This window comes from Heterodontus francisci, chromosome 2 (assembly GCF_036365525.1).
Source record: "Heterodontus francisci isolate sHetFra1 chromosome 2, sHetFra1.hap1, whole genome shotgun sequence".
NCBI lineage: Eukaryota > Metazoa > Chordata > Chondrichthyes > Heterodontiformes > Heterodontidae > Heterodontus > Heterodontus francisci.
The window spans coordinates 26,843,794-26,856,878 of NC_090372.1; the positions used below are offsets into that span (position 1 = coordinate 26,843,794).

Genomic DNA, 13,085 nt, shown 5'->3' on the forward strand with positions numbered 1-13,085 from the left:
ATTGAGCATTATAGAAGTATTAACAATACTGCTTGTTTTTAGTGGAGGTAGAGAAAGGAACTTAACCATATATCCAAGTTTGCCAATGGCACCGAGATTAGGGGCATAGTTAGTGCACACAGAAGCATAGCATTACGAAAGGATGGATTAATTGATCAGATGGATTTCAACGTAGGTGAACGTGAAGTTGTCCATTTTGGACCCAAAAAAGGATAGATCTGCATATTTATGTTAAATGGTGAAAAGCTAGGAACAGTGGAGGTCCAAAGAGACTTTGAGGTCCATGAGCATAGATCAGGTACAAAAAAACATGAAGACTAATAGCATGTTAGCCTTTAAAACTAGAAGGCTGTAGTATAAAGGGAAGGAAGTTTTGCTACAGCTATACAAAGCCTGGTTAGACCACATCTGGAGTATTGTGTACAGTTCTGGGCACCGTATCTTAGAAAGGATATATTGGCCTTGGAAGGTGTGCAGCACAGATTCATCAGAATGTTACCAGGGCTCCAAGGGTTGGAGTATGAGAAGAGATTATATATACTAGGCTTGTATTTCCTGTAATATAGAAGGTTAAGGGGTGATTTGATTGAAGTTTTTCGGATTTTGAAGGAAATTAATAAGGTAGATCAAGAAAATACTTTCTTCTGCTAGTGGGGAGTCTAGGACAAGGGGACATAACATTAAAATCAGAACAAAGCCATTTAGGTTTGAACTTAAACAATTCTTTTTGCAAGGAACTATCCCACAAAATACAGTAGGAAATTGGTAAATCTGAGATCACTGGATTTTTGTTAGCCAAGTGTGTTGAAGGATATGAAATCAAGGATTTATGATGTATATCAGCCATGATCTCATCAAATGATGGAAAAGGCTCGAGGGGCTGAATGGTCTCCTTCTGCTCCTTAGTATTTCTTAAATTTGAGAATGAACAGATGGAGGTGAAGGGCTGGAGTCCTGAACTCTGGAAGGAGAAGACTTGATGAGCAAATTGGCTGTTTGTCACTCCAGATGTTCTTATGCCAAAACAAAAACTTGGTTAAAAGTAGCAAACGGAATTTGTTTTATTGAATATATTAAAATGCATTCACTGACTTGATACCACTGACGCAGTTGGTCCAAATTGTCAAAATGCCTAAGACACATCTCCCAGTAACTCCAGGAAGAAATACTTTCAACCAATCACCTATCAGAAATTAATTGGATGAGATAGTCTTACATTGATAAAGATGGGCATTGGCAACATTTTAAAGCAGGTCGCCAAACAATAAAATTTGCACTTGTCATGGGAAAAATAATGATCTGGGCTCCTTAGGTGCAGCTTTGCCTTTCTCAACTTAAGTTAAAAAAAATGACACCTGGTTGCATTGGTAAAAACAATTTATACTGTATTGTTCAGTGCACTGTAAATGTAATTTTTTTCTCATTTTGACAGTATTTCTATTCTTTCCTCCTCTAAATATTTCTGTGTCCCTATTTCTGTACTTCTCATGATGAGTACTTTCCCCTTTTTTCAGTTGGAGAGCGACAGAGAGAAAATGAATGCCATTGAAGTTGAAATCTTCTCTAAATAAGATTTTATTAGAAGACTCACTATTCAGTATCAATGCTGGAATAGCCCCTCCTGCATAATGTTCTCCTGCTTTCCAGCAAATTAAAGCAAGAAAAGTGCCACGAATTACAACTTCAATATGATTGTGGGACTACAATCTCAGGCATGAGACTTGCCAAATGCAGAAGTCTTGGTTGGTCTGTTATTTACTCAATGCGTGGCACTCGTGTTACTACTGGATCCTTTCTCCTTTTGCAATACCCCAGATACTTGCAAAAAGTAATATTAGAACCACACAGTCATGATGATACCTATGCTGTCTTCAGTAATCTGTGAAAGAAAGTATTGTGGTAATTGCTTGTGTTGATTGATTCAATACTGATCCACCTACAGATTTAAGAACTGATTGAAAAAGGAACAGTGGGTCAGTTATTCCATTTGAATATTTTTAAAAAGGTAGGAAAAATCTGATCAGGTAAGATCAGTCACAATCAAGTCAAGTAGATTTATAAAGAAAAACAGAATTCCACTTGGGAGTGAGCACCTATGCAGAAAACAAACAAGTTAATATTTCAGGTGTAGACCCTTCATCAGGATTACTGGTTTTATAACCACTTGCATGTCTCTGTAACTAAAACAAATTTCAAATTCAAATCTAAAATTTTCATTTAAAATTTGCTTGTTATGGTGGCATATTCTCAGACCTATCCAGTTTCAACTCAAAAAATGTCTTTATTTTATCTTGCATGAATTCAGTTTGTTGTGGGCACTGGATTGTTTCAAGTGGTAGCTATGACTGTGGTGATTGTTTCTTTGTCTTGGCTTTATTTCTAGTAGGCAAAGTGAAATTTACACTTCAGTCTGGAAAGTTGTACATTGATAAATTTACATTAACCCTGTTAATTGCATTGTTGATTTCTGAGAAAGGAAAGAATATAAAAGCATCTACCTGGAATTTGAATGTAATTATGTCAAATCCTGTTTAACTAGGAAGTGCCTGTTGAAGTTCTTAACCTCTCCATTTCCTTTTGTGTCTCACCTGTCATTGCAAGAAGTATTAAAATTGGGACAATCCTTGATTAATTATGTAGGGTATCTTTATTTCTACTGCACAAGCCTGAATGTTAAAGAAAATAGAAGTATATAATCAGGCTGGTATTCCATATTCTTCAGTTTTCTATTTTGCTGTACCATTGTATGATTTTGGGCCTTATTGTTTCTGACAGTTTATTTTTAAATCATTGCCTCGTATTCAAAAGTTATGAAAGAGAGCTGGTTATACTTATTGAATTTATATCTTTTGAAGCTGATCGTGTGGTAGGAACGGTGTTGTTAACTTGCTGTTTTATTTTTGCTTCAATATAATTTTACTTACATTGTCTGTTTCTAGTTTTTAGCCTGAACTTTATACTCTGTCATTATGGTGTTTGCTACCAAATTGAAGAGAACTGGAGGGCACAATGGTAAGCATACTCATACACATTATTAAGGTTTATTGTATACTCTTGTGTCCTGTCTCATATTTGAGGTCATCTTTAGACCTGTGGAAAGTGAGGTTTTACACTGACTTTTTGCACTGAAAATGAGTAAGAGTATTTTGAAGTCCAAATATTAACAATTATTGTCTACAGTAGGATTCTTCATAACTTCAATGCCTATTGGACGTTTGTATTTATTTACAGGCAAATATAAAGAAAATGCATAAATATTTCCAAATTTTCCACCTGGATAGTTTGTTACACATTTTGTTTTCTGTCAACCTCCCAAATTGCTTTTCATAGTGGTTTATATTTCAAATATGACTTCTGCAATCCAACCTTTATTTGTAAATTGAATTCTCTTAGCAGTTTAAAAATTGCATACAAGTTGACAATATTTGTCAAGAGGGAATGTTGTTATGCTAAAAGTTAGTCCCACTAGAGGGCTACCAAACCCTGTACTATATTTTATAGGGATGTATAGCTAAGCTCAATATTTTTAGATTTTCATTGTTGATATTTCTAAGAATGCACTGTCATCATTTCGACAATCCTTTACTCAAAAAGAAAAACACAAATTGCAAATGCAGGAAATCTGAAACAAAAGACAAAAATAAATGCTGCAAGCACTTTTACGGGTCAAACGGTTTCTGTGGAAAAAACAAACAAGTTGACATTTTATGTGTAACCCTTTCTCAGAGTTCTCAGAAAAGTTTTTTAAAAAGGTGCAATTTAAATAGAAGAACAAAAGGGAGGAGCAAGAGCGCTCACACACATACGTGCATGCACACACAGGAGAGGAAGTATGGATTGAATAACCTGTGATATGCTTAAAGGAAAGGACGAGGAATAGTTAAATGACTGAACTCATATTAACACAAGATTAGGGATGATCTAAATGCATAAGACAGAGCATGTGAATAATTTGATGGCGAGAGTAAATTAGTTCTGAAACTGAAACAGGAGAAGCTGACAAAGTGGAATTGAATGTATTAGCTGAGAAGCAAAGACAGCCGATACCAAGGATGCAGACGTCCCAATAGCATGTTGCTCCAATGGTCAAATTATCACCCACCCCCAAAACACCAACGTACATATCTTGCTCTTTAAAATAGTGAGGACCTTAAGGTCAGGAATTATTAAACTGAAGGCTGCATCTATTGATAACACAACTATAGAGGGAGCAGTTCCCGCACATGTGCAATGCAGTGTCTGTGAAATACTCAGCAACAGCTTGACAGCTGCCTGCAACAACAATGGTGCCATTAATCACAGTGAGGGAGGGAGTGGTGGGGGGGAGGGAGAGACTGGGGTGGTGGGGGGGAGGGAGGGAGTGGGGTAGGAGGGGGAAGGGAGGGAGTGGGGTAGGAGGGGGAAGGGAGGGAGTGGGGTAGGAGGGGGAAGGGAGGGAGTGGGGTAGGAGGGGGAAGGGAGGGAGAGACTGGGGTAGGAGGGGGAAGGGAGGGAGAGACTGGGGTGGGGGGGTAGTGGGAGGGAGACACTGGGGTTGGAGAAGAGGGGGAGAGAGACTGGCTGGGAGGGAAGGGAGGGAGAGACTGGGGTGGGGGGTAGGGAAGGGAGACTGGGGTTGGGTGGGAAGGGAGGGAGGGAGACTGGGGTGGGGGGAAGGAAGCGAGAGACTGGGGTGGGCGAGGAGGGAGGGAGAGACTGGGGTGGGGGGGTGGGAAGGAAGGGAGAGACTGGGGTGGGGGGGAAGGGAGAGACTGGGGGATGGGGAGAGAGAGAGAGAGGAGGGGGGCTGGTGAGACTGGAAGACGGAGACTGGAGCGAGGGAGAGACGGGGGAGGGAAAGACAGGAGGGTGGGAGAGACGGCTGGGCCGGGCGTGGGAGAGAGGGGGGAGGGAGGGTGGGAGAGATGGGGGCGAGGGAAGGAGGGAGAGATGGGGTGAGAGGGAGGAAAGGCGTGGGGGACGGAGAGATGGGGGGAGGGATGGTATGACCGGGGGGGCGTGGGGGTTGGTGGGTGGAGGTGGAGGGAGGGACTGTGGGGTGGGTGGGGGGGGCGGAGACTTTGGTGGGGGCAATGTAGAAAAGTAGCAAGTGATATTAGAAGGCAGGTGAAACAAATGCGAGCATCAACTAGGCTTAGAAAGCAGAACGTTAAGACAACAAGGTTAAGGGCACGTTAACTGAATGCACGCAGCATTTGCAACAAGTTAGATGATTTAAAGGCACAAATAGATGTAAATGGGTATGATCTAATTGCCATAACAGAAACGTGGCTACAGGGTGACCAAGACTGGGAACTGAATATTCAAGGATATTCGACATTTAGGAATAACAGACAAAAAGGAAAAGGAGGTGGTGTTGTGCTGATAAGGGATGAGATCAGTGCATTAGTAAGGGAGGATCTCCCATCGGAAGAACACAATGTGGAATCTGTTTGGTGGAGCTAAGAAACAGCAAGGGGCAGCAAACATTGGAAGGAGTTGTTTATAGGCCACCAAACAGTAGTGGTAGTGTGGGGCATGGTATTAATCAGGAGATTAGAGAAGCATGTAGCATGGGTAATACAGAAATCATGGGTGATTTCAATCTGCATATAGACTGGGTAAATCTAATGAGCACTAATGCTGTGGAGGACGAGTTTCTGGAGTGTGTTAGGGATGGTTTTCTAGAGCAGTATGTTGAGGAACCAACTCGTGAATATGCTATTTTAGATCTAGTATTATGTAATGAGAAAGGGCTAATTAATAATCTTGTTGTAAAAGAACCTTTGGGGATGAGTGACCATACCATGATAGAATTTTACACTCTGTTTGAAAGTGAGGTAGTTCAATCTGAAGCCAGAGTGTTAAATTTGAACCAAGGAAATTATGAAGGTATGAGGGGCAAATTGGCTGTGGTGGATTGGGAAAATAAATTGAAAGGTATGACAGCACATAGGCAATGGACAGTCTTTAAAGAAATGTTACTTGGTTAACAGCAACTATACATTCCTTCAAGGCACAAAACCCCCAAAAGTAAAGGCAGTCAACCGTGGATAACAAAGGAAGTTAAGGATTGTATAAGAGTAAAAGAAAAGGCCTATAAAGTTGCCAGAAACAGTAGTAAACCTGAAGATTGGGAGGATTTTAGAATATAGCAAAGGAAGACAAGAAATTGATAAAGAAAGGGAGACAATTGTATAGAATATGAATGTAAGCTAGCAAAAAATATAAAAACGGACTGTAAAAGCTTCTATAGGTACATAAAAGACGTTTGGCTAAGACAAATGTGGGTCCAGTACAGGCAGAGTCAGAAAAATATATAATGGGGAATAGAGAAATGGCAGAGAAGCTAAATGATTACTTTGTGTCTGTCTTCACTGAGGAAGATACAAGAAATCTCCTAGAATTAGAAATCCAAGGGACCAGAGAGAATGAGGTATTGAAAGAAATTAATAATAGTAAGAAGGTTGTATTGGAGAAATTAATGGGACTGAAGGTTGATAACTCCCCGGGACCTGATATTCTACATCCCAGAGTGTTGAAAGAGGTAGCTATGGAGATAGTGGATGCATTGGTGACCATCTTCTAAAATTCTATAGATTCTGGAGCAGTTCCTGCAGATTAGAAGGTCGCAAATGTCACCCCACTATTTAAGAAGGGAGGGAGAGAGAAAACAGCAAATTATAGACCTGTTAGCCTTACATCAGTCATTGGGAAAATGCTAGAATCTATTCTAAAGCATGTGATAAATGGACACTTGGATAATAATGATCTGCTTGGGCATAATCCGCATGGATTTATGAATGGGAAATCATGTTTGATGAACCTGTTGGAGTTTTTTGAGGATGTCACTAACAGAATTGATAAAGGTGGCTGTGGTATACTTGGATTTTCAGAAGGCTTTTGATAAAGTCCCCCACAGGAGGTTGCTTAGCAAAATTAAAGCACATAGGATAGGAGGTAATATACTGGCATGGATTAAGGATTGGTTAACAGGCAGAAAGCAGAGAGCAGGAATAAACGGGTCATTCTCGCATTGGCAAGCTGTGACTAGTAGGGTACTGCAGGGATCAATGCTTGGGCACCAGCTGTTCACAATATATATCAATGATTTGGATGCAGGGACCAAATGTCATATTTCTAAGTTCGTGGATGACACAAAACTAGTTGGGAATGTGTGTTGTGAGGAAGATGCAAAGCGGCTTCAAGGAGATTTGGACAGACTTAGTGAGTGGGCAAGAACGTGGCAGATGGAATATAATGTAGTAAAATGTGAGGTTATCCACTTTGGTAAGAGGAACAAATGTGCAGAGTAGTTCTTAAATGGTAAGAGATTAGATTTGGGGCAGCACAGTGGCGCAGTGGTTAGCACTGCAGCCTCACAGCTCCAGCGACCCGGGTTCAATTCTGGGTACTGCCTGTGCGGAGTTTGCAAGTTCTCCCTGTGACTGCGTGGGTTTTCGCCGGGTGCTCCGGTTTCCTCCCACAGCCAAAGACTTGCAGGTTGATAGGTAAATTGGCCATTATAAATTGCCCCTAGTATAGGTAGGGGAATTGAGGGAAGGTGGGGATGTGGTAGGAATATGGGATTAATGTAGGATTAGTATAAATGGGTGGTTGATGGTCGGCACAGACCCGGTGGGCCGAAGGGCCTGTTTCAGTGCTGTATCTCTACAGAGAGAGAGAGAGAGAGACTGACTGACTCGGGGAGGGAAGAAGGAGAGAGAGAGAGACAGAGACTGGGGGAGGGAGGGAAGGAGAGAGAGAGAGAGAGACTGGGGGAGGGAGGGAAGGAGAGAGAGAGAGACTGGGGGAGGGAGGGAAGGAGAGAGAGAGAGACTGGGGGAGGGAGGGAAGGAGAGAGAGAAACTGGGGGAGGGAGGGAGTGAGAGAGGCTGGGGAAGAGACGGGGGTGCGAGGGAGGATCAGGGCACGAGGGAGGGAGTGACCGGGAGTGGGGGGAGAGAGAGACTCTGGGAGGATGTGGGGGAGGGAGGGAGGGATGGAGGGGCAGGGTGGAGGGAGAGACAGAGGGGGAGACTGGGGGGCGGGGAAGGAGATACTGGCGGGTGGGGAGGAGAGCCTTGTGCAGGGGAGGGGCAGGAGAGACTTGCGGGGGAGGAGAAGGGAGGGAGTGACTTGGGGGGTGGAGGGGTAGGGAGAGACGGGGAGGGAGAGGTGGGCGGGGGGAGGGAAGGAGAGACAGGGTTGGGAGGGAGGGAGAGGCAGAGGGAGGAAGGATCGGGGTTGGGGAAGGGAGGGAGGATCGGGGTTGGGGAAGGGAGGGAGAGAGAATAATCGAACGGCACAACTGCCTGCTGATTTGAAAAGTTGCGCTGCTGTTGGTGAATGGGTAGTGATGTCACTATGCAAGCATCCAGGCAGTCTTCTCTGCATGATGACGTCACTGCACGCACGCGCAGATTAAGCTTGTAGCTGGTACTACTGGCAAATTACTCCTAAGTAAAATAAAAGCAAAATACTGCGCATGCTGGAAATCAGAAATAAAAACTGTAAGTGCTGGAAATACTCAGCAGGTCTCGCAACATCTGTGGAAAGAAAAACAGTGTTAATGTTTTAGGTCTGTGACCTTTCATCAGAACATTACTCCTGAGACCATTTTGATGACATCACCATCTTTGTGCACACGCAGAGTTTGTGTATGCGTAAATAAGACCTCCCATCAGTGTCAGGAGTTACAGTGTAAAGTTTGTATCAAGGAGGAAGGCTGCAACCTTCCAAAGAGAAAGATGTGATGCTTTTTTCTTTAACTTTTTAAGTATTTAAGGTTTTTAAATGTGATATTTTTGAAAATAAAATCACTAATATAACTATTTCCAACAATCTGACAATTCAACTGTTAAGCATGTTGCTGCTATTTTGCTAACACTGTTTTGCATCTGACTGGTCGGACTGTACTGTTGGAAAGAAATAATTGTATTTATATAACATTTTTCACAACCTCATAACAAAAGCGCTTGACAACCAATGAAGTACTTTTGAAGTGTAGTCACTGTTGTAATGTAGGAAATTACTGATCGCCTGCCACAGGCCTTCATTGCAGCATGCCTAACGATTTTCATTTTTACTTAATACACTATGTATTTTTCTATTAGTATATAAAATTCTTTGTGGTTTTAAAATAAATTTATTCAATTTTTTAAAGTTTGTTTATCTTTAAATTAAGATAGAAGCTAAAATAATCCTTCATTCTACTATCTGAAAATTTAAATTAAAAGTGAAGGATAAATAAGTGCTTTTAACTTCCTGGTTTACTGTGTGTGAATACTTAAATGTGATTGGCTGTTTGCTGACATCACTGCCGCTGCACACCAAGACATCCCCTTGGCTTGGTGCCTGATTTAAACTGCCATCAGGAAAGGGAAAATCATACCACAGAGATCGCTAGATCTTTGTGGGCAGCTTCAAGGTAAATGGTGAGTGCCGTTGCTTCACCGCTGCTCACAAAATCAGGGCCAATTTTTGAGGTATTTAAAATAATGAGGGGTTTTGATGGAGCAAGTAGGGAGAAACTATTTCCTCTGGCAATTGGGTCGGTAACCAAAAATCAGAGATTTAAAAAGTTTGGCAAAAGATCTAGAGGAGAAATGAGAATTTTTTTCATTCAGGTTTCTTAAGATCTGGATGCTTCACCTGAAAGGGTGGTGAAAGCAGATTCTATAGGAACTTTCAAAAGGCAATTGGACATGTATTTGAAGAGGACTCAATTGCAGGGTTATGGAGAAGAAGATGGGGTGTGGAACTTAATTGGGCAGCTCTTCAAAGAGCTGGCACAGGCACGATGGGCTGCAAAATTCTTTGATTCTATGATTATAACCAGTTTACTGATTGTACAAAATCAGCAAACCTCCCAAGTTAACCTTGAATTGAAAAATATCAAGCATGGCAGCAGCCTCACCCTTCAGTATATTCCATCTGTCTGGACTAGCCCTGGGATAGGGAGGCTGCAGTTGGAGCCCTACTGTATTAAGCAATTAGAAAAATGTATTGAGTGTAGAAATAATGACCATCAAATAAATAATGTGTTGTGTAAGGAACGCTGAGCCGTTAAATATTTTGTATCTGTTTTCACAGTAGAAGACACAAAAAATCAAAGTGGTCAACCAAGGGTCTAATGGGAGTGAGGAACATCAAGTAACATTTATAAAGAAAAAGTACTGGAGAAATAAATGGGACTGAAAGCTGACGAATCCCTTGAACCTGATGACCTACATTGGACTTAGGAGCAGGCCATTTGGCCCTTTAAGCCTCCTCTGCCATCCAGTAAGATCATGGCTCATCTAGTTGTGGTCTCAACTGCACTTACCTGTCTGCCCCCCTTAACCCTTGACTCACTTTTCTATCAAAAATCTAACTCAGCCTTGAATAAATTTAATGACCCAGCCTCCAGTGCTTTCTAGGGAAAAGAGTTCCACAAACTAATGAGCATCTGAGAGAAGAAAATTCTGTTCATCTCCATTTTAAAAGGGAGACCTCTTATTCTTAACTGTGTCCCTTATTTCTAGTCTTCCCTCACAAGAGGAAACATCCTCTCGGTATCCACTCTAAGTCCCCTCAAGATTCTTTTTTAAAAAAAAGGTGGCTGCAGAGATAGTGGGTGCACTGGTTGTAACCTTCCAAAATTCCCTAGATTCTTGAACGGTCCCAGTGGATTGGAAGGTAACAAATGTAACACCATTATTCAAGATAGGAGAGGGGAAAAAAACAGGAAACTATAGGCCAGTTTGCCTGACATCAGTCATCAGGTAAATGCTGGAGTTCATTATTAAAGAAGTGATAAGAGGGTGCTTAGAAAATTGTAATATGATTATAGGCAGAGCCAACATGGTTTAATGAAAGGGAAATCATGTTTGACAAATCTATTAGAATATTTTCTGGATCTAACTAGCTGTGTGGATAAAGGGCAATCAATGGATATTTAGATTTTCAAAATGCATTTGATAAAGTGCCACATGAAAGGTTGTTGCACAAGGTAAGTGCTCATGGGGTTGGGGGTAATAAGTTATCATAGATAGAGGATTCTTTAAAGAACGGAAAAGAGAGTAGGAATAAATGGGTCATTTTCAGGTTGGCAGGCTGTTAAATAGAGAAGTGCTGCAAGGATCAGTGCTGGAGCCTCAGCTACATGCAATCTATTATTAATGACTTAAATGAACGGACTGAGTGTAATGGTTTGTTGGTGATACAAGGCTAGGTGGGAAAGTAAGCTGTGAGGAGGACACAAAGAGTCTGCAAAGGAATATAGATAGGTCAAGTGACTGGACAAGAAGGTGGCAGATGGAGTATAATGTGGGGAAAAGTGAGGTTATTCACTTTGGTGGGAAGAATAGAAAAACAGAATATTTTTTAAATTGTGAGAAAATATTATGTGTTGGCGTTCAGAGAGCTTTGAGTATCCTTGTACTCAACACAGAAGGTTAATATGCAGGTACAACAAGCAATTAGGAAGAAAAATGGTATTTATTGCAAGGGTGGTGGCGTACAGAGTGAGGAGATCTTGCTGCAATTATACATGGCTTTGATGAGACTGCACCTGGAGTACTGTGTAGAGTTTTAGTCTCCATACTAGCATTAGAGGAGATGCAATGAAGGTCCACTAGATCAGGGTTGTCCTATAAGGAGTGATTGAGTAGAATACTCTCTAGAGTTTAGAAGAATGAGGGGTGATCTAATTGAAACATCTAAAATTCTAAATGGACTTGACAGGGTAGATGCTGGAAGGATGTTTCTCCTGGCTGGGGAGTCAAGAACTCAGGGTCACAGTCTCAGAATAAGGAGACAGTCATTTAGGACTGCGATGAGCAGAAATTTCAGCTACAAGGTTAGGTTGGGGAAGATGGATTTGCTGTCCTTGGACCAAAAGAGATTGAGAGGAGATTTGATAGAGGAGTACAAGATTATGACAGGTTTGGATAAGCTAGATGAAGAAAAACTGTTCCCATTAGCTGATGTACAAGGACTAGTGGATATTTAAGGTTTTGGGGAATAGGGGGTGGGAGAGGATATGAGGAAGAGCTTTTTAACCTAGCAACTGGTAATGAGTGATCTGGAACTCACTGCCTAGTACAATGGAAGTGGAGCCAATGAATGATTTCAAAAGGAAATTGGATGGGCGCTTGATGGAAATAAACTTGTAAGGCTATGGGAATAGAGCGAGAGAATGGGACTGTCTGGATTGCCCTCCAGAGAGCTGGCATGACCTCGATAGGCTGAATGGCCACCTTCTGTGCCTCTATGGCTCCATAAATAAATGTTGTGATTTTAACTTTGTCTAAATGTATGTGTTTTTATGTGAGTCAAAGATCTGCCCACGTACTAACAGCAAAGCTGTGACACTTGGTAGGTTGTGGATGTATTGCTGAGTTTTAAATCTAGTACTAATGATTAAGTTTACACATTGCTAATCGTGAATTATATAACCGACGAGTATGCAATAAAACCAAAATGGTCTCGGAGTTTCCGCAGTGCTGCAATCAGGAGAGCTGGAGTTGGGTTTCGCCAGTCCAGGTGCGGCAGTACAGAGAGGAGACTCAGGCAGACACAATGTTCTCTCTCTCCGTTTCCCGGTACGTCCTTGTCGCTCCTCCCCTGACGCTGCCGAAGCTCGGACTTGTGAAAGCAACAAACTTCAGACGTAGACTCATCAGCAGCAGCACGGCTGGGGTGGGCGTGCTAGAAGATGTCGTCAGATCGCCTCTGAACAATACCACATTGACTTTTTGACTTTACATCAGGAGGAGGCAACAAAAAGAAAACTGACCAAAAGGGACTGGTTCGCCAACTCTTCTAATGTGATCGGGGAAGAAACATACAGGAGAGACGGAATCTGAGGTTGGCTGTGATTTTGATGTAAGTGAAAGGGGAGAAAAATGGGATCCGCGGGTTTGCTTGGCAACAAATGATTCTTCCCTTTGTTCCCTCAATGGGAGAACGAGGGTGGAACGCAGCCCATTGTCTTCCGAATGGAGAGTGTTTCATTGCTGAACCTAGAAACGGGCAGAGGCCACCATGACTCCACGGGTAGGTACAACCACCGTCCACTTTATGGGGGAATCCATAATTTTACACAAGTAAATGTAATGCTG

General features: G+C 42.0%; 1 protein-coding gene across 7 annotated transcripts in view; it reads left to right on the forward strand.

The window, feature by feature from the left end:
* Nucleotides 1–13,085, forward strand: part of si:dkey-118j18.2 (uncharacterized) — a 130,359-nt gene that overhangs the window by 43,231 nt on the left and 74,043 nt on the right. For 4 of the 7 annotated variants that reach the window (XM_068056140.1, XM_068056102.1, XM_068056131.1 and 1 more), the window contains exon 2: nt 2,940–3,012. The gene's annotated coding sequence lies outside the window, so the exon portion shown is untranslated. Of the gene's footprint in view, nt 1–2,939; nt 3,013–12,511; nt 12,850–12,871; nt 13,021–13,085 lie in introns of those variants that run through there. The other 3 variants (XM_068056110.1, XM_068056093.1, XM_068056146.1) reach the window with 3 other exon arrangements.